The 19,698-nt window shown below is 36.3% G+C and overlaps 1 protein-coding gene across 1 annotated transcript in view; it reads left to right on the top strand.

The window, feature by feature from the left end:
- Positions 1–82: 82 nt before the first annotated feature.
- Positions 83–19,698, top strand: part of mAChR-A (muscarinic Acetylcholine Receptor, A-type) — a 476,079-nt gene continuing 456,463 nt past the window's right edge. The window contains 1 exon segment of the mRNA XM_068360814.1: positions 83–126. The gene's annotated coding sequence lies outside the window, so the exon portion shown is untranslated.

Genomic DNA, 19,698 nt, shown 5'->3' with positions numbered 1-19,698 from the left:
TTCCATTGTTCTCTAGATGGTGTTGCTGATTAATTAAGAATGACTATTGTTCAGAATCTCGGTGAATATTTATATTTTCTTTTTATTTCTTTGCAGGGGCAAACAGACCTCCTGTGAACGTTACAGGTAAGTGGTGGCTTATTCTTTGGTTCATTTTTTTCTCTTGTATGTGATTCTGTCGTAAATAGACAGGTCATGGGGTTGTGCATATAGTTATATGCGCTAGTTGACAGGATTCGATGATAGCTTTTTGGCCGGATTTCTGTAATCTATAGTCTCTACAGAGATTCCTGGCGAAATAAGGCCTATCCCCCGAGGATGTCTTAGCCAATCACGTTGTCTTCGGATAACGTGGGAGACATCATTGGCTATGACGTCATTAGGGGTGGAGTCTATTTTACCCAGAATTATTGCAGCGATATCGCAAAATATAGATGGAAAGTTGTGGGTTTCTGTGTCTAATCTTCTCCCTGTGTCTATCCTACTTGAAATTTGATTGTAAAGAAGTCAATATTAGCTCTCTGGTGTCTAGTTGCGCTATCTATGACCTATGTGATATTGCAGAAGTTTTGTTTGTGAATTTCTTTCCGTGCTTGTATTTTTTACCTTTTACGGGTTACTATATATTATGTTGCAGTGTTATACGATTTCCAACTTAAAAATATAGGCAAATAGCAAGCATTGCGTAGAGGTTTTCAGTAATGCAAAGGTTCATAATTGCAAGAGCCGTGTTAATCTCAGTACAGAATCAATTAAAACAACAAAAAAGTAGAGAAAGTAAAAATGTTATGCAACGGTAAAGGATGTAAATGCAACCAGTTGGGATCTTCATGGGAGCGGAATTAGAGGCAACAGTGGAAACAGGTCAAGAGGAGAATTCTAGAGGGTCGCCGCAAAGATTTCGGGCAAAATAAGCCCCATCCCCAGGTGACGTTATAGCCAATCACGTGGTCTCCCACGGTAATAGCAGTCACAACACCATATAAGTTCCCTTTACTGTCTTTTATATAACTGAGAACAGTTTAAAATATGTAAGGCTATGTATTGTGACCGCTGCTAACAGGGGAGACAACGTGATTGGCTATGGCGTCACAGGGGGAGGAGCTTATTTCCCCCGGAATCGTTGCAGTGACTGTAGTTATTAATGGAACTGAACAGTACGATGAATGTTCTCCAAAGAGTAAATCCGAAAAGCAGTTGATAGGACTAATGGTATTACAGTAACTATGTTGAACTGAGTAAATTTGGGGGAAAGAGCACAGCTGTTGGTTACGTAGTTACATTATATTGAGAGAGAGAGAGAGAGAGAGAGAGAGAGAGAGAGAGAGAGAGAGAGAGAGAGAGAGAGAGAAGCTTAAATGAAACTCAAATTCAGTGTGGTGTGTTGGTGTTTTTTGCCAGATAGTCATTAGATTTTGTATCAGTTGTAATTTATTATGTTATGTAGTGATATCAGTTATCATCATGGAGAGAGAGAGAGAGAGAGAGAGAGAGAGAGAGAGAGAGAGAGAGAGAGAGAGAGAGAGAGAGAAAAAAAAAGAGAGAGCAATACTCATAGTCTGTCAATTATTTCGTTGAATAGATACTTGTCTATGAAAGTATTAAGGTTCTTGTTCGTTGAACTCGGTGATCATAACGATGATCATAACGACATAACGTTTATTAACCTATAAATTTGTATTTAAATGTACAGAACACAGCGGCCAGCGCCCTTGCTCAGCAGAGTTCATGAACGATGTACTCAGATTCCACCGTTTATGGATACCACAACATTACTATTCAGGAGAAGTAGAATCTCCCCTAGGTTTTCTGACATCGTTCTTCAATCGAAAAAGCTGTATCTTTCCAATTCAAGTGACTTTTCTTTTTTTTATTATTCGACCACAATGGTTTTATTTAAAATTGTCCTTTTCTGGAATTTTGGAGCAGGTTGCCACATTTTGAGCGGGAAATCTGATAGGTCAAGGGTCAATATATATATATATATATATATATATATATATATATATATATATATATATATATATCTCCAGTGAAACTGGGCTTTCTTCGTCCTTTTGGTAGCGGGGAGAGGGAATAGTCATACCCATGACACATGCCAATGACGGACCTCGGGTAGATCCTCTCTTTCTATAGAGACTGGTTATTAAAGAAAGAAAAAAACAAGAAAAATGACACATACCAATGACTGACCTTGCTCTCGAAATTATTTATACATATGAAGTCGCGACGGGTAAAAAAAAAAAAAAAAAAAAAAAAAAAAAAAAAAAAAAGTGAATGACAGCAAAATAGAGAATAATTCTCCTTACGTTTGATGGATTGGAAAGGGCGAGCGAGAGATTCGGCCTTTTCCTTTATGTTGACTCTAAGGATAGACGAGTGTGTTCTCGTTGGGCCAAAAAGCATTTTTCGTAGACATAGCCCTTAGGTACACACACTCTTCTGGCTTTTACTTTAGACCTGTGTGTTTGTGTGTGTGTGTGTGTTTTTCTTTTTTCAGTTAATATTAATGTGTTTTTATGTATAATTTCCACCTGGACATTTAAACTTTCTGGCTAATGTGTTTTCAGATTTACATATGTAATTAATGCAATTTTCTAATTTGTGATTCCTTTAATGGTGTTTTTAGTTTGTATAGAATTTTTTTGTTTGACAATTTTTTGTCCTCGTTTATACACCCGTGTGCCTTCATGTACATATGTGTACTTTTTCATTTTGTATTTATTGGAATATTTGTATATTTGACTAATTTATTTTATTTGAAAATGAACATTGTCTCTGTATGGAAACGTTTCTTGTTCCTTGTTCCTTTTTTTTTTTAGTTTTGCCTATGGCACACTTGGTAAAAGGTCTCACGAATTGTGTAATTTTGCTAATACTGATTTTTTTTTTTTTGCGTTTAATTATATTTCTATTTCTTTTTGTATACCATTTAAATTTCAAGTCTGTAGGTGTGTACTTATGTATAATTCCTCTTCTCATTTCTGGTTGTAGTGTTTATTAAGCTGTTATTTTCATTTTCATTAATGCATACGCATACACGTGTGTGTGTGTGTGTGTATATATATATATATATATATATATATATATATATATATATATATATATATATATGTATATATGCCTTACTTATAACTAATCGAACAATTTAATATATATATATATATATATATATATATATATATATATAGTATATGCATATATATATATATATATATATATGTATGTGTGTATATATATAATATATGCCTTAATTATAACTAATCGAACAGTTTAACACACACATATATATATATATATATATATATATATATATATATATATATATTTACACTCTCCTACGTAATACACGAAGGCGTTCTACTACTGAGTATTGATCACGTGGTTTTCCATAAAACAGTATTTATGCGATCACAGCTATGTAAATGACTACAGTATATATATATATATATATATATATATATATATATATATATATATATATATATATATATTATATATATTTTTTAAAAGAAATATACAATATCTTCCCAGTCAAACAAAGACGATGGAACCTTAAACGAAAACTTCGTATATATAAGAAGGGCAAACGAAGATCGGAATTAGCAGCTGGTTTTCCCAAGATTTGATCCCACGCCACCCACACATGCCTTCAGGGAATAGAAAATAACTCTCTTTTGTTACATCGAAGGGGGTAGGTGGAGAAAGAAAGAAGAGAAGAAATGAGACTGAAAGGCAGATAGATATTCTCAAATAAGTAAGCATTGAAATCGTAAAGAAAGAAAAAAAAATGAAAGTTCTCCTTGTCACCTCATCTCAAGAACTTAAATCCCCCCCTTTCTCTCTCTCTCTCTCTCTCTCTCTCTCTCTCTCTCTCTCTCTCTCTCTCTCTCTCTCTCTCTCTCTCTCTCTCTCTCTCTCTTTCGTGTGATTTTTAATATTATTGTATGACTTGAAGCCTCGTGCATAAATTCTTCTATTTCGATGCTTGTGATGTTAGGCGCCCTTGCAATCAACGGGCCATTTCCCCAAAAAATTAAGGAATCGAAAAAAAAAGAGGTTGAAAACTAGGTATTATTATTATTATTATTATTATTATTATTATTATTATTATTATTATTAGCTAAGCTATAACCCAAGTTGGAAAAGTAAGAGGATATAAGCCCAAGGGCTCCAACAGGGAAAAATAGCCCACTGAGGAAAGGAAACAAATAAATAAACTACAAGAGAATTAATAATCAATCAAAACAAAGTGTTCTAAGAGCAGGGCCACTCTTTTACTCTAATCTATAAACACATTTTAGTGTCTCTTAACAAATGCTTGAATGAAACAAGATACTTCAAAATATGATACCAGTCTCTGCTTCCATGAGTGGATCCAAGATTGCATCACTGGCTGATTCCCGTTTCCATAATACCCCGAATGGAATCCGTGTGTGTCTTTGATTTCGTAATAAGGGAGAACATTAGCTTGGCAAGAGAGACGCCTAAAGCGAGCTAATCAAGGATTCTGTCTTTGAACCTAATTTCATCTTGTTCAGTATGACTAGAATTGTAATCAGGGGAAGCGGCAACTTGATTTTTTATTTTCCTTTCTTAAGGGTTACATCTCAACATAATTACTAAGATTGAGTCTTCTGAAGGAAATAGGATGGGAACTAATTCATGTAATCGCCTTTTCGGTTATTACCATTGGTTTGAGTTAAGATTAACTTGATATCATGTTGTGTATAAACAAGCAGCTGCGTGTGATTTGTTGTCGCCGATTTGTTTCCTTTAGGTTGCAAGCAATACAAAAATAGGTAATTGATAGATCTGTGTGGGTGGTAACTGAGAGACTCAGTAGTTATGACACTAACTTTATTTTAACAGACAGCGTGTTTTTATAACAACAGTTTCCACGAAAGAAGGTCACAAAAATTCAAACGCATTGATATGAGTACATACAGGCAGAAACGAGTTATCAGTGCGAGAGTAGAGCAATAACTACAATACATATATGTATATATATATATATATATATATATATATATATATATATATATATATATATATATATATATAAAAACCCAGAAATGCTGTTACAGTGTACAAGTGTGTGTGATGCGCGTGCGATACAGATTTCATGGGAAAAAACCCACTTAACATTAATAGCATACTTTAAAAGAACATGTTATTGATGACATACTTTCCATAGATAAGAAGAGATATTCAACTTTCAATTAAATATTACAGTGAAGAATTTATTCCTTAATTTATTTTTTTTAAATCTTCCAAAAAACATGAAAGCGTTAATAGTTAAAAATACTTTACTGGAAAATATTGTATTCAAATTGATGGGGAAAACTAATGGGCTTATGGTTTTAAAATACCGCTAGAGAGAGAGAGAGAGAGAGAGAGAGAGAGAGAGAGAGAGAGAGAGAGAGAGAGAGAGAACTGAATGTATTTACCATTCAACTTTTCATATGTTTATGAAAAAGTACGAAGAGGAATGAATAGTTAATTTCACAATAATCCTCACAAAATATGGTGGGAAAGGAAGAACTATATTCCTTTATAAGTAACTCAATTTATTAACTGACCGAAGTTCAAATTGATACGGGGTAAAAAGTTAAGGACAAAGGTTTGTCCTAAACTTCAAAATGACACAATGAAACACGCTTCTATAAAACGGGAAATGTACATAAGTCAAGAAATTTCAAGGGCAGGCAAATCATAAAACTCATAGCTCTAAGAGCAATCTTTAAACTGGTGTACCCTATAGAGCAACCGTGGTCTGATATTCCCTCAGAGCAACTGTTTAATCCAACCTCCTTGCTCTGGGAGGAAAGAAATCCTGGGGCTATCTACTTTATATGGCAATCGTAGGCCTAATGTCGGCAGAATAATCCAGGGATTACTATCTCCACAAAACAAAGCAATACTTGGACTGTTATCTGTATTTACGTGACTGCTCTCATGTTGAACAACTTACAACACTTCCAGAAATCTAAAATTACTGACAGATCTTTGCTCAGCCAGCATCTATAACTGATGTCACACTTGAGCAATCTTCGGACTCATATCTCTATGAAAAAAAAATTGTTAAACCATTATCATAGCATTTTTATCCAAGCGAACAATTATGGGACTTGTATCTTTACTTACCAGTTCTGGAACTACTTTTTCGACATAGCAATCGCGGGACAATCCATTTCTGCAGAGCTGTCTCGGAATTGCTACCTCCAGTGAGCAATTTCGAAACTACTATCATTGGCTAGCAATCGTGGGACTAATGTCATCCGGGCATTATCATGTGAAATACTGTTAATCAGTAAATTCGCATTTTATTTTGCATAGAGAGGTTTTTAGTGACGAACGACTATTCTTGGACAATTCATGACTTGTGACTTCATTTCATCAAGTATTTCACGCTAACTAGTACTGTACTGGAATGTACTTATCTCCTCTTGTCCCTTTTGTATTAAGTTAATTTTCTTATTGGGATAGGAAATGCTGTAAAAACTTTCTTTTATTGTCATATTTGGTTTATTCCACATGAATATTTGCACAGTATAACAAAATGAAAATGATGGTAAAATTAGGAGTTTGGCGGATGCATACAGTCTGTTGCACATTTTGCTTGTATTATAAAATATATGATAAATATACTCTCCATTTATTCAAAAATATATGATAAATATACTCTCCTTTTATTCACTATTTATGTTATTGCTGTTTTTTGTCCTTGATTCTGCACAAGTCGTGGAAATGAGCCAATAAGTAGCTTTTAAAATTAACCCGTTGAACGGTTTTCATGACCTAACATTTGTATGCTAGTATACCCTTCAAATTATTAATAATTGCTATAAATGTAGGTAACATAGTAGCCGAATAACTTACGCTTATATGGATGTACATAAACTGTAATTACTTTTGTTCCTTGGAGGGATAAATATTGACAGCATACAGTACAGTAATCATAATAACAATGATTGTAAGGAGTTTGAAGAAAACGTTATTTCCAGGTACATTATACAATAAAATGGATCTATAATGATGTCTTTGGAAATTCGCCCGCCATGAGAGAGAGAGAGAGAGAGAGAGAGAGGCGGGGTTGATAATGATATGGCATATCATTACAAGTTCTTAATTAAGCTTCGCCTCGTTAAATGATTATTTTCAGTACGGGCGAAGGGAAGCGGAATAGGTTTGACGATCGTGTGTGTTCATGAGTTGTTTGCTGGGCTAGTAGACACGCTTCCCGTTCAAAACGTGTCATTTTTTTTTTTAGCAGATACAAACATTGTGTAACTCAAAATCGTGGAAAATAATAGATTGAGCATTGTATACGCTGTTGAAAAATTGCATTACAAACGGTAAATGCATGGCAACATTTATTCCTGGGTTTTTACGTTTTGAAAACGGATATATTGACCTAAAGGGGTGACATGACGGCCACCAACCCGTAAAAGATAATAGCAAAATAACGTAAATTTACGGTCTCTTGTATTTTACTGAAATATGGCTGAGAACAGTATATTTTTACGGAGATTTCCCGATCAAAATTACGATATTTTTAACAGTATAAAAATGGGAAGATACATAAACTATTTTAATATGATTTAAAAAGTTTGGTTCGGGGAGCAATGAACCACAATTAAGCCCCCGAAAAAACAGAGCGAACGTGTGATTCCATATACCCATGAACATTACCGACCATGGCAACCGTTAACACAAGTTATTCTGAAGTTAAACGGAGTTTGGAGGACTTCACTGAGATGACTGGGGTTGGAGCAGGTCTCCTCGGGGTATCCATTTAATACTATGGTTGGATAGACTTCATTAACACTAACGAAAGTAACTTCGAAAGTTCCGTTTGGATTCAAGCCGATTGGATTGAGACAGGCGAGACAAGCAGGGTAAGACTAAGTAAGAAGAAATAACATAAAACTTTTGAATGATTAGCAAGCACTTTTGCAATTGAAAAGGTTAATTACGAGATGTTTACAATATCAAGGAATCCTCACTGGTGTAAAGCAAGTCTGAAAAAAAACCTACTTGATTTTAAACTTTTCTGAAAGTAATTCCAATGAATGATATAGCGGATAACACATGACGTCATGAAGATCCGTTTGCATTTGCGAAAACACTGAATTGTCCTCTTGGGCCCCAGAACCTGGATTCTGTTTCAAAATATCATCCATTCGTGGACCCAACCGAAAGTGAAACACGTCTACCTTTATCATATTCCATACTGGCTTCTCATGGACCATGAAATCGTGATGGTTAAACTCGAATTTAAAGATAAAATTGTATGGTTTCAGTTCGAGCTTTATCATAATAGATGCTCATCAGAACGTCACTCGGGAAAGCCCAATCTTTGCCAGTGGCCTCTCCAATAAACAGCTTAAACTCACGGTCCTGGGCTGGGATCGATTTCCTACCATCCAAATGCTAGGCGAACACGTTACCACTGTACTAGCCAGGACCCACCACAATTAAAATCATTGGATAGGTCAAGGTCATTACTTAGACAAAACCTCATAATGTTATATATTTATCTCGACGTCATTTGACCATAATATCGATAGTTTGTACATATACAGAGTTTGTGATAAAGATACTGTAATATTGAGATGCAATAGTTAGCCAAATTAATATTGATGAAAGGGGATTTTTAAAATTCGATATGATAGCATTTAAAGAATTATGAATTCTTCACAGTCAGACACGATATCTTTTATGCTCACAGGATCTTGGATTCTTACTTCAGCCTTAAGTGTGCTTTATATTACATATTCCATTTTCAGTCATCCATAATATTATCCTCTGTAATCTCGCTCAGTTTTAGACGTATTGCGATGAAAGTAGTTGAAATGTCAAAGGTTGGAAAATAGAATAAAAATAACTGTTCATTGCTTTTAATCGATAAACTTGCTGTTTGTCAGAAGGGCTTTAGTATTAATTGTATTGTGTTCGATTAGGCAAAAGTAGGTAGAGTGTGTCTGTGCTATAGTTCAAAGTGGAACACACACACACACGTCACGCGCAGAGCATGTGATAGGGACCTTTAGTGAAACATCCATTTTACTTCTTTTAGCAGTAAAATAGGTATCTGGTTGTAGGTTGACAATGGTTGGTCATAGTGATGGTAGACATGGTCTCGTGATTATGAAACTCATCCCAAATTGACCTACTGTTAGATTTCACCAGTCGTCTCTATCTTGAGCTTTTAATTAAAAACTCCATTCATCATCTTTTAATTCACGCTTCATAGTCCTCAGCCATGTAGGCCTGGTCTTCCAACTCTTCTATTGCCTTATATGCAGATGAATTGTGACAGTTATTACTACTACTACTAATGAAGTGCAGATATGCTAGCAGAGAAAAACTAAAAGATAATTTAATTTAAAAATCTCATGCCCACAAAAAACGATAATAATGAAGAGTGCATTAGTAAAAAAAAAAAAAAAAAGAGAGGCACTCAGTAGAGCGCAGACCTCCGCCGCGGCAACTTATTTCTCGACCTTTTGCTCGACCTTGACATTGACTTTTGACCTTAACATGTATTAATTGGCTTGGATTTTCCTAAACCCAAACATGAACCAAGATTTAAGTCTCTGTGACAACGATGTCCAAACTTCTGGCTGATTACGTGAGTTGGACATTTTGCTTTACCATAACCTTAACCTTTAACCTTGCCCTTCTGAAATTTGATCATTTCCAGATATTTGCAAAACAGTTAATCCCTGCAAGTTTCATTACTCTGCGATTAAAATTGTGGTCAAGAGGCTATTAACAAACATACACAAACAAACAAACAGGGGCGAAAACATAACCTCCTTCCAACTTCGTTAGCGGAGGTAACAAGAGGTCTTGTTCTCGAAGATAAAGCAGAGACCAAACGATGCGGACGAGGGTTATTGGACAGATGTTATGCTTTCCGAAACTGGTCACAGTTTCCCCAAAAAGATGGTCCATAAAGAAACGAACCTGCGGGATGGGTGTCTTTGGCACCAGGAGGCTAATCAAAAGAAGTCCTGGAATGGTCCTGCTGGATTTAAGGCCCGGTGATAAGGATTTTCTGCTGATGGCCAAGTAAACCTGGAATGCCCATTCTGAGTTTTTTTTTTTTTTTTTTTTTTTTTTTTTTTTTTTTTTTTTTTTTTTTTTTTTTGCGCAGTGACCTAGGTCAAGCTGGAATAGAGGCGCGTGAGTATTTTAATATATACAATATATATGTATGTATATATATATATATATATATATATATATATATATATACATATATATATATATGTGTGTACATATATTTGTGTGTATATATATACATATATATATATATATATATATATATATATATATATATATATATATATATATATATATATATATATATATATATATACATACATACATATACCAAAGGCACTTCCCCCAAGTTTGGGGGGTAGCCGACAACAACAAGAAACAAAACAAAAAGGGGACCTCTACTCTCTACGTTCCTCCAGCCTAACCAGGGACTCAGCCGAGTTCAGCTGGTACTGCTAGGGTGCCACAGCCCAACCTCCCACATTTCCACCACAGATGAAGCTTCATACTGCTGAGTCCCCTACTGCTGCTACCTCCGCGGTCATCTAAGGCACCGGAGGAAGCAGCAGGGCCTACCGGAACTGCGTCACAATCGCTCGCCATTCATTCCTATTTCTAGCACGCTCTCTTGCCTCTCTCACATCTATCCTCCTATCACCCAGAGCTTTCTTCACACCATCCATCCACCCAAACCTTGGCCTTCCTCTTGTAATTCTCCCATCAACTCTTGCATTCATCACCTTCTTTAGCAGACAGCCATTTTCCATTCTCTCAACATGGCCAAACCACCTCAACACATTCATATCCACTCTAGCCGCTAACTCATTTCTTACACCCGTTCTCACCCTCACCACTTCGTTCCTAACCCTATCTACTCGAGATACACCAGCCATACTCCTCAGACACTTCATCTCAAACACATTCAATTTCTGTCTCTCCATCACTTTCATCCCCCACAACTCCGATCCATACATCACAGTTGGTACAATCACTTTCTCATATAGAACTCTCTTTACATTCATGCCCAATCCTCTATTTTTTACTACTCCCTTAACTGCCCCCAACATTTTGCAACCTTCATTCACTCTCTGACGTACATCTGCTTCCACTCCACCATTTGCTGCAACAACAGACCCCAAGTACTTAAACTGATCCACCTCCTCAAGTAACTCTCCATTCAACATGACATTCAACCTTGCACCACCTTCCCTTCTCGTACATCTCATAACCTTACTCTTACCCACATTAACTCTCAACTTCCTTCTCTCACACACCCTTCCAAATTCTGTCACTAGTCGGTCAAGCTTCTCTTCTGTGTCTGCTACCAGTACAGTATCATCCGCAAACAACAACTGATTTACCTCCCATTCATGATCATTCTCGCCTACCAGTTTTAATCCTCGTCCAAGCACTCTAGCATTCACCTCTCTCACCACTCCATCAACATACAAGTTAAACAACCACGGCGACATCACACATCCCTGTCTCAGCCCCACTCTCACCGGAAACCAATCGCTCACCTCATTTCCTATTCTAACACATGCTTTACTACCTGTGTAGAAACTTTTCACTGCTTGCAACAACCTTCCACCAACTCCATATAACCTCATCACATTCCACATTGCTTCCCTATCAACTCTATCATATGCTTTCTCCAGATCCATAAACGCAACATACACCTCCTTACCTTTTGCTAAATATTTCTCGCATATCTGCCTAACTGTAAAAATCTGATTCATACAACCCCTACCTCTTCTAAAACCACCCTGTACTTCCAAGATTGCATTCTCTGTTTTATCCTTAATCCTATTAATCAGTATTCTACCATACACTTTTCCAACTACACTCAACAAACTAATACCTCTTGAATTACAACACTCATGCACATCTCCCTTACCCTTATATAGTGGTACAATACATGCACAGACCCAATCTACTGGTACCATTGACAACACAAAACACACATTAAACAATCTCACCAACCATTCAAGTACAGTCACACCCCCTTCCTTCAACATCTCAGCTTTCACACCATCCATACCCGATGCTTTTCCTACTCTCGTTTCATCTAGTGCTCTCCTCACTTCCTCTATTGTAATCTCTCTCTCATTCTCATCTCCCATCACTGGCACCTCAACACCTGGAACCGCAATTATATCTGCCTCCCTATCATCCTCAACATTCAGCAAACTTTCAAAATATTCCGCCCACCTTTTCCTTGCCTCCTCTCCTTTTAACAACCTTCCATTTCCATCTTTCACTGTCTCTTCAATTCTTGCGCCGGCCTTCCTTACTCTCTTCACTTCTTTCCAAAACTTCTTCTTATTCTCTTCATATGACTGACCCAGTCCCTGACCCCACCTCAGGTCAGCTGCCCTCTTTGCCTCACGTACCTTGCGCTTTACTTCCACCTTTTGCTCTCTATATTTTTCATACTTCTCTATACTATTACTCTGCAGCCATTCTTCAAAAGCCCTCTTTTTCTCTTCCACTTTTACCTTCACTCCTTCATTCCACCATTCACTGCCCTTCCTCATGCTGCCTCCAACAACCTTCTTGCCACATACATCACTTGCAATCCCAACAAAATTTTCTTTTGCTAACTTCCACTCCTCCTCTAAATTACCAGTTTCTCTTACTCTCACCTCGTCATATGCCATTTTCAACCTTTCCTGATATTTACTTTTAACCCCCGGTTTTATTAGCTCTTCAACCCTCACTAGCTCCCTTTTAAATCCACCTACTCTATTCCCCCACTCTTTTGCTACAACCAATTTTCCTTCCACCAAAAAATGATCAGACATACCGTTAGCCATACCCCTAAACACGTGCACGTCTTTCAATCTTCCAAACATTCTTTTCGTTATCAACACATAATCCATTAATGCCCTTTCTACTACTCTTCCATTTGCCACTCTTACCCATGTATACTTATTTTTATCTTTCTTTTTAAAAAAGCTAGCACTTATTACCATCTCTTGTTCAACACACATATCTACCAGTCTCTCACCACTCTCATTTTCACCTGGTACGCCATATTTCCCAATGACACCTTCTACCTCTCCAGCACCCACTCTAGCATTTAAGTCACCCATAACAACTACATAATTCCTTCTACCCAGTCCTTCTACACACCTAGTTAATTCACTCCAGAACTCATTCCGCTCTTCTTCACTTTTCTCACTACCTGGCCCATACGCACTGACAAACGCCCAACATATATATATATAATATATATATTTATATGTGTATGTTTTTGTAAAATGCTAGAATAAAAAAATGAAAAAAAGGACTGGTGTATCATCTGAGATTATTATCGACTCTGAAAACAGAAATAAAAATAAAGTATGATACCCGAAGCTTGGGCATCAAAGGTTGTAATAAAATATAATGTAGAAAATCTGCAACTGAGAGAAATATGATCATTGTCGTTGCAATCTGCAACCAGCTGAGATCTGTAATTCCGGAGGTGGAAATACTCGGTGATACTGGAATGTGAAGCATGTCAGGTAAGAGTCTCTCTCTCTCTCTCTCTCTCTCTCTCTCTCTCTCTCTCTCTCTCTCTCTCTCTCTCTCTCTCTCTCTCTCGTTCACAATGCTTCTTTTTATATAAATCATACTAAAAGCATGCTTTGCAAGTATTATGGTCATGGACACCGTTAGAACATGTACTAAAATTTTTTTTAAATAATTTATCCATGATGTTAGTCAATACAGAATTATATCTAGCATGAAGGTTATAGCTCCTATCCTCATGATCAATAATAAGCTATAAAATAAGTTGTTTTTACTAAATTATAACCCAGCAGAGTTATTGTTGAAACCTCGTGTCGAGTTTGAAAATTCTTTCGTGATTGGCAGATGATAATATATGCACTGGAGTCGTTTGATTGTATTAAAACAAAGTTTTGTTAAGTTTTTATAGTTTATATAGGAAATGTATATTTTAATGTTGTTACTGTTCTTAAAATAGTTTATTTTTCCTTGTTTCCTTTTCACACTGGGCTATTTTCCCTGTTGAGGCCCCTAGGCTTATAGCATCCTGCTTTTCCAACTAGGATTGTAGCTTAGCAATTAATAATAATAAAATGCTAATAGCTGATAACTGTGATCATGAAAAAACGGTCAAGTGATATATTGGCCCCATTATAGTTTCGTATCAAACATGAAGGAGTAAACATCTTTAGCTTCATTTAGATAAATTCGATATTGTAATACAGTTTGTAATCCTATCAACTATTTAATCATAACGTCAAAACAGTGAAGTTATATTTAGCCATCATAATGATTAAGTAGAAATTATGATAAGTAGGAAATAATAATTATGTTCATGACTATCTTTAAGTAAAAATCATGATGCGATATATAGCCGTAATTGTGAGTATTTAGAAATTGAAATTTCCCCCTTAGATATTTTTAGGTAAATGGTATGAAGTGATATGTATTCCAATTGTGGTTATGTAGATATATTTAAGATACTTATTTTATAAATAGCTTTTAATAAGAAATATGAAGCGATTTATTTATGTAATTACAGTCTTGAATTTGATTGAATATTAAAGACAGCTTGAGTAATTCAACGGTAAGGGCAAAAGGAGAATCTAATCCTAACTACAGATTTTTACTTTTGCCGAACAACTTCCTAGAAGTACAGATTGTATAGGTGATTTCAAAGCAAACTTCGCTGTAACGGATGGATAACCGTACCACATCTGTTAAGGCTAAGTACGCTCGAGTGAAGTCGTGAGAAAACACGGTCCAGAGGTGTGAAGCGAGCCGTTAGGTAGTAACTCAGAGGCGAGGTGAATGCAACTAAACTTTTTTAAACAAACATCGAGTTTGTATACCAGTATATGCGGGCAAGAATGTCACAAAAAATCCAAACAAAATAATACTTGAACTAGCATCCCTACAAAGGTTGGTTTATTATCAGTGCAGGGAAGAGCGAGTGATAGGACAAAAAAGCAAAACCGATTATTATTATTATTATTATTATTATTATTACTAGCCAAGCTACAACCCTAGTTAGGAAAGCAAGTGGACGACCGTGTAGGCAACCCCCAACGTTCGATAATTAAATTATATGGTTGTGTACCTGCGTCCTACCACTAGATTTGGCATCTGACTTAGCCCAAGATCCACATCTTAACGAATGTAGCAAAATTACTGAAATGAAGGGGAGAAGAGTACCTCAAATACGTAGATTCTCTCTCTCTCTCTCTCTCTCTCTGTCAATAGGTTAGTATGATAGAGCTGTAGAAGGCCAGGTTACATAGACTATAGCAGCCCTCAACGTTCGATAACGTTGGTTATATGGTCCTGACCCAAGATCCACATATATCCTAATGAATGGATCAAAACAACTGAAATGAAAGGGGGAAAAAGTACTTCAAATACGTAGACTCTCTCTCTCTCTCTCTCTCTCTCTCTCTCTCTCTCTCTCTCTCTCTCTCTCTCTCTCTCTCTCTCTCTCTCTCTCTATGAATATGATAGAGCTGTAGAAGGCCGGGTTATATAGACTATAGCAGCTCTCATCGTTTTGTAACGTTGGCTGTATGGTTATGACCCAAGCTCCACATGTATCCTAATAAATGGATAAAGACAACTGCAATGGACGGGGAAAAGAGTACCTGAAATATTTACTCTCTCTCTCTCTCTCTCTCTCTCTCTCTCTCTCTCTCTCTCTCTCTCTCTCTCTCTCTCTCTCTCAATATGATAGATTAAGACGCTTAACGACACGTTCCGAATACCTCCCAGACCATTCCCGCTCCTGTTTATGCCGTTCTCCTCCTCGGTATTGAAGGGCAACGACATAGCTTGAGGATCGCAGGATTCCCAATAACGCCAGAGATCGGAGAAAGTAAAAAATCAGTTTTTTTCCTTATTTTGAGAGATTGTTTGCCTGCTTTGATTTATAATGAAAAAAGATATTCCCATTCTTCAGCAGTTATAGTTAGAATCTCGAGAAACCACTTAAATCCGGTTGATCGGATCCTAATGTTTTAGAGGCAAAAGATAAGTGATTTCATCTGATATTTATATTAAAGGAAACAGAACATGACATCAATGTCTTTTTGTATTCTAAATTAAGATAGAACAATGGATCTTCGCCTTGAAGAATGAATAAATTGAATTCAAGGAAATCTTTATTTTTCTGCATATTAAGAGATGAAGGATAGGATAAGGTAGGATATCAATATTGAAATTATGGAATTTTTACTCAAGTACAGTGATAGGCGAAAAAGAGGTGATTGTATAACAGGATTATACATTTACATAACGAAAATAAAAGTACAAATAATCAAAGAGGCCATGGAAGATTGGTGCCATACCTTTTAGTTGTGTCTGTTAAGGTTCTTTTAAACCTTTAAACCTTTTAGGCCAGCAATGCGGATTTTGACTGCCCCCTTTATGGAGTGAAACGCAAGCGCTAATGCTGAGACTTGTGCGTTATTTATTTTAAGGACTAATGTACTGCAGTTGACTCTTTGGCTACATTCATGCGGCGAGTGACATAATGCTTTTGAAACATTAAGGTTTCTTATTTGGGTATAGTTAGTTTGATGCTGTTGTTGCTAGAGTGCGGTTACTCTATGGTGGCTGATCCGTGTTGATGAGACCTATTTGCCCTTAATGTGATGTTACAGAGCCATTACTCGCTTATATATATATATATATATATATATATATATATATATATATATATATATATATATATATATATATATATATATATATAGTACGTAAGGGTCTCCATAAAGTTTTCATAATTAAAACTATATAGTAAAAGCAAGTGATCCGAAACAAAATGAAAATTGTTATAAAAGGAGTAGATACAAGACAGAATAGTGTGCTCGAGTGTACCCTCAAGCAAGAGAACTCTAACCCAAGACCGTGGAAGACCATGGTACAGAGGCTATGGCACTACCCAAGACTAGAAAACTATGGTTTGAATTTAGAGTGTCCTCCTAGAAGAGCTGCTTATCATAGCTAAAGAGTCTCTTCTACCCTTACCAAGAGGAAAGTTGCCACTGGACAATTACAGTATAGGAGTTAACCCTTTGGATGAAGAAGAATTGTTTGGTAATCTCAGTGTTGTCAGGTGTACGAGGACAAAGAGGAGAGTATGTAAAGAATAGGCCAGACTATTCAGTGTGCATGCGTATAGGCAAGGGGAATATGAGCCATAACCATGGAGAAGGATTCAATGTAGTACTGTCCGGCCAGTCAAAAGGACCCAATAACTCTCTAGCTGTAGTATCTCAACGGGTGGCTGGTGCCCCGGCCAAGCTATTACATGTCTGGGGTTGGCCAGTTTTCCGCACCACGCTGTCCAGTGCGGATTGATGATGTTGGGAGATTTTCATCTGATCGCTCACAGTAAACCAACCTAGTATGGGTGGCCCTGAGTAGTACAGCATTGCTGATCATGGCGATACGCAAATCATTTCAAGACGTTAAGGTATTCCCACTCAGAAGGGATATATATGTGTGTATATATATATATATATATATATATATATATATATATGTGTGTGTGTGTGTGTATGTATGTATGTGTGTGTTTGTTCGTTCGTGCTTTCTTATGCCTTTTGCTCGCAAGCCTGTATGCTTAAGTGTATCTGGAATAAGCATTTGTGATAGCTGCTGATATTAGTTAGAATCACATTTTACAGTGATTGTTAATTTATTCCCAATATGATTATAGTCGATGTGACATAGCTGGTATGTAAGAGGATTACTTTGAAGCGTTTTTCTTTTTTATTCATTACTCAGCTTAACAGAATTACATTCATGTTTTTATTTTGAACTGATTTTTTTGTCCTTCTTTATTGAGAGCACTTCAAAGGGACGTTGTAGTTACGTTTATTACAAAGCGATGATTTGTTTAAGAGGTCGAGTGTCCAATATTGTAATCGCTATTTTTGTCGTATTGCATTCACAGTCCTGCTGCCGGCGACATCACAACCAATGCTGTTTTTTTTTTTTTTTTTTTTTTTTTTTTTTTTTTTTTTTTCCACATAGTAGAGAACAATGACTGAAATAGAACCCTTATGAGAGAGAAAGCGTTCGAAGAGTTTGATTTTATTGGGAATAGAGAAGAAGTTCAAAGTAGAAAGGAACATTATTGGTGGGGAAAAAAATAGTTCTTTTGATTCAATCAGTATGGATCAATTAGCGGGACTTTGGTATAGATGTGCATACAAGGGAACAGTATATTTCATAAAGAAACCGAGGAGGAGATTACCAATAATAAAGGGAAACCATTTTTACTCTTGAAGGTATGAGTGAAACTATTGAATTCCCAAAAGTTTTCTTTACGTAATGTAATTAAGACAATCATGCAATAATCTACTTCATTAAGCTTTTGAGAGTTATTTTCTTAAGATCTGATAATAAAAGAACAGAAATATTACTTGAGTGCCATAAGTGAATGAGATCATGGTGAGGGGTAGATGGAGATGGTTTGGCCATGCTCTTCGCACTTCCCAAGAGTAATTAGGTCACCAAACGTTTAATTGGGCTACACAAGGCACTAGAAGAGTTGGAAGACCCAGATCTACATGGCTGAGGACTATGAATCCTGAAGTAAGAGATGATGAATGAAAAGTGTTGATTTAAAATCTCAAGATCGAGACGACTGGCGAAATCTAATCGATTCCCTTTGCTGTCAATAGGTGTTGGAGATGATCATGATCATGATGATAGATTGCAACATCTGTAGATGATTCTGCTGTGAAGGGGAAAGAGATGGAAAAGAATGGCGCCGTTCAAATGAATACCAATAGTATCCCAGGAAATTTGAATATTCAGGGAAACAGGTAAATCACCATGATTCACATAAGAAAAATTCTAGAATTGAGATTTTAGGTAGACGAAAGTGGGATCAAAAAGACTTAATGCAAAGGACGTCAGCTGAATATTGTAAGAAACATCAAGAGACGAGACAAAAATCCGGCATAGAAAAGGTAACACCTGCACCAGAGGTTGAAACATTTCCCAGATTAATTTTACATTTTGAAAATCCCTTTTTTCTGACTGGAGCTGTTAGTGAAATTTTTAATACTTCTGCTAATGTTAAGTTTAAAGACGTATGATGGTAATTTGGGTGAATTGGTTTTTATTTTACATGATATACGTTATGACACTGAAAGAATTGTCGAGGCATCCATTAATATCAATTCATCTCCATCATCATCTCCTCTTACGCTTATTGACGCAAAGGGCCTTGGTTAGATTTCGCCAGTCGTTTCTATCTTGAGCTTTTAATTCAATACTTCTCCAATCATCATTTCCTACTTCGCACTTCATAGTCCTCAGCCATGTAGGCCTGGGTCTTTAACTCTTCTAGTGACTTGTGGAGCCCAGCTGAACGTTTGGTGAACTAATCACTCTTGGAGAGTGCGAAGAGCATGTCGAAACCATCTCCCTCTATTAATGAATATGAAATATCCAGAAGTGTTTGAACTATACTCATGTCTAAAAGCATAATTTAGAACTTGTATAAGGAAGTCAAATTCCGATTTTGCTGGTATTTTAATTCTCAATCTATTACACTGAAATATGGTCGATATGATATCGTTCCCTTGTTATTTTTGAAACTTTTGAAGATATACGTATTCC

This window comes from Palaemon carinicauda, chromosome 37, assembly GCF_036898095.1.
Source record: "Palaemon carinicauda isolate YSFRI2023 chromosome 37, ASM3689809v2, whole genome shotgun sequence".
Taxonomy (NCBI): domain Eukaryota; kingdom Metazoa; phylum Arthropoda; class Malacostraca; order Decapoda; family Palaemonidae; genus Palaemon; species Palaemon carinicauda.
The sequence above is the reverse complement of the archived record's forward strand: the minus strand, read 5'-3'. Positions and strand labels throughout refer to the sequence as shown.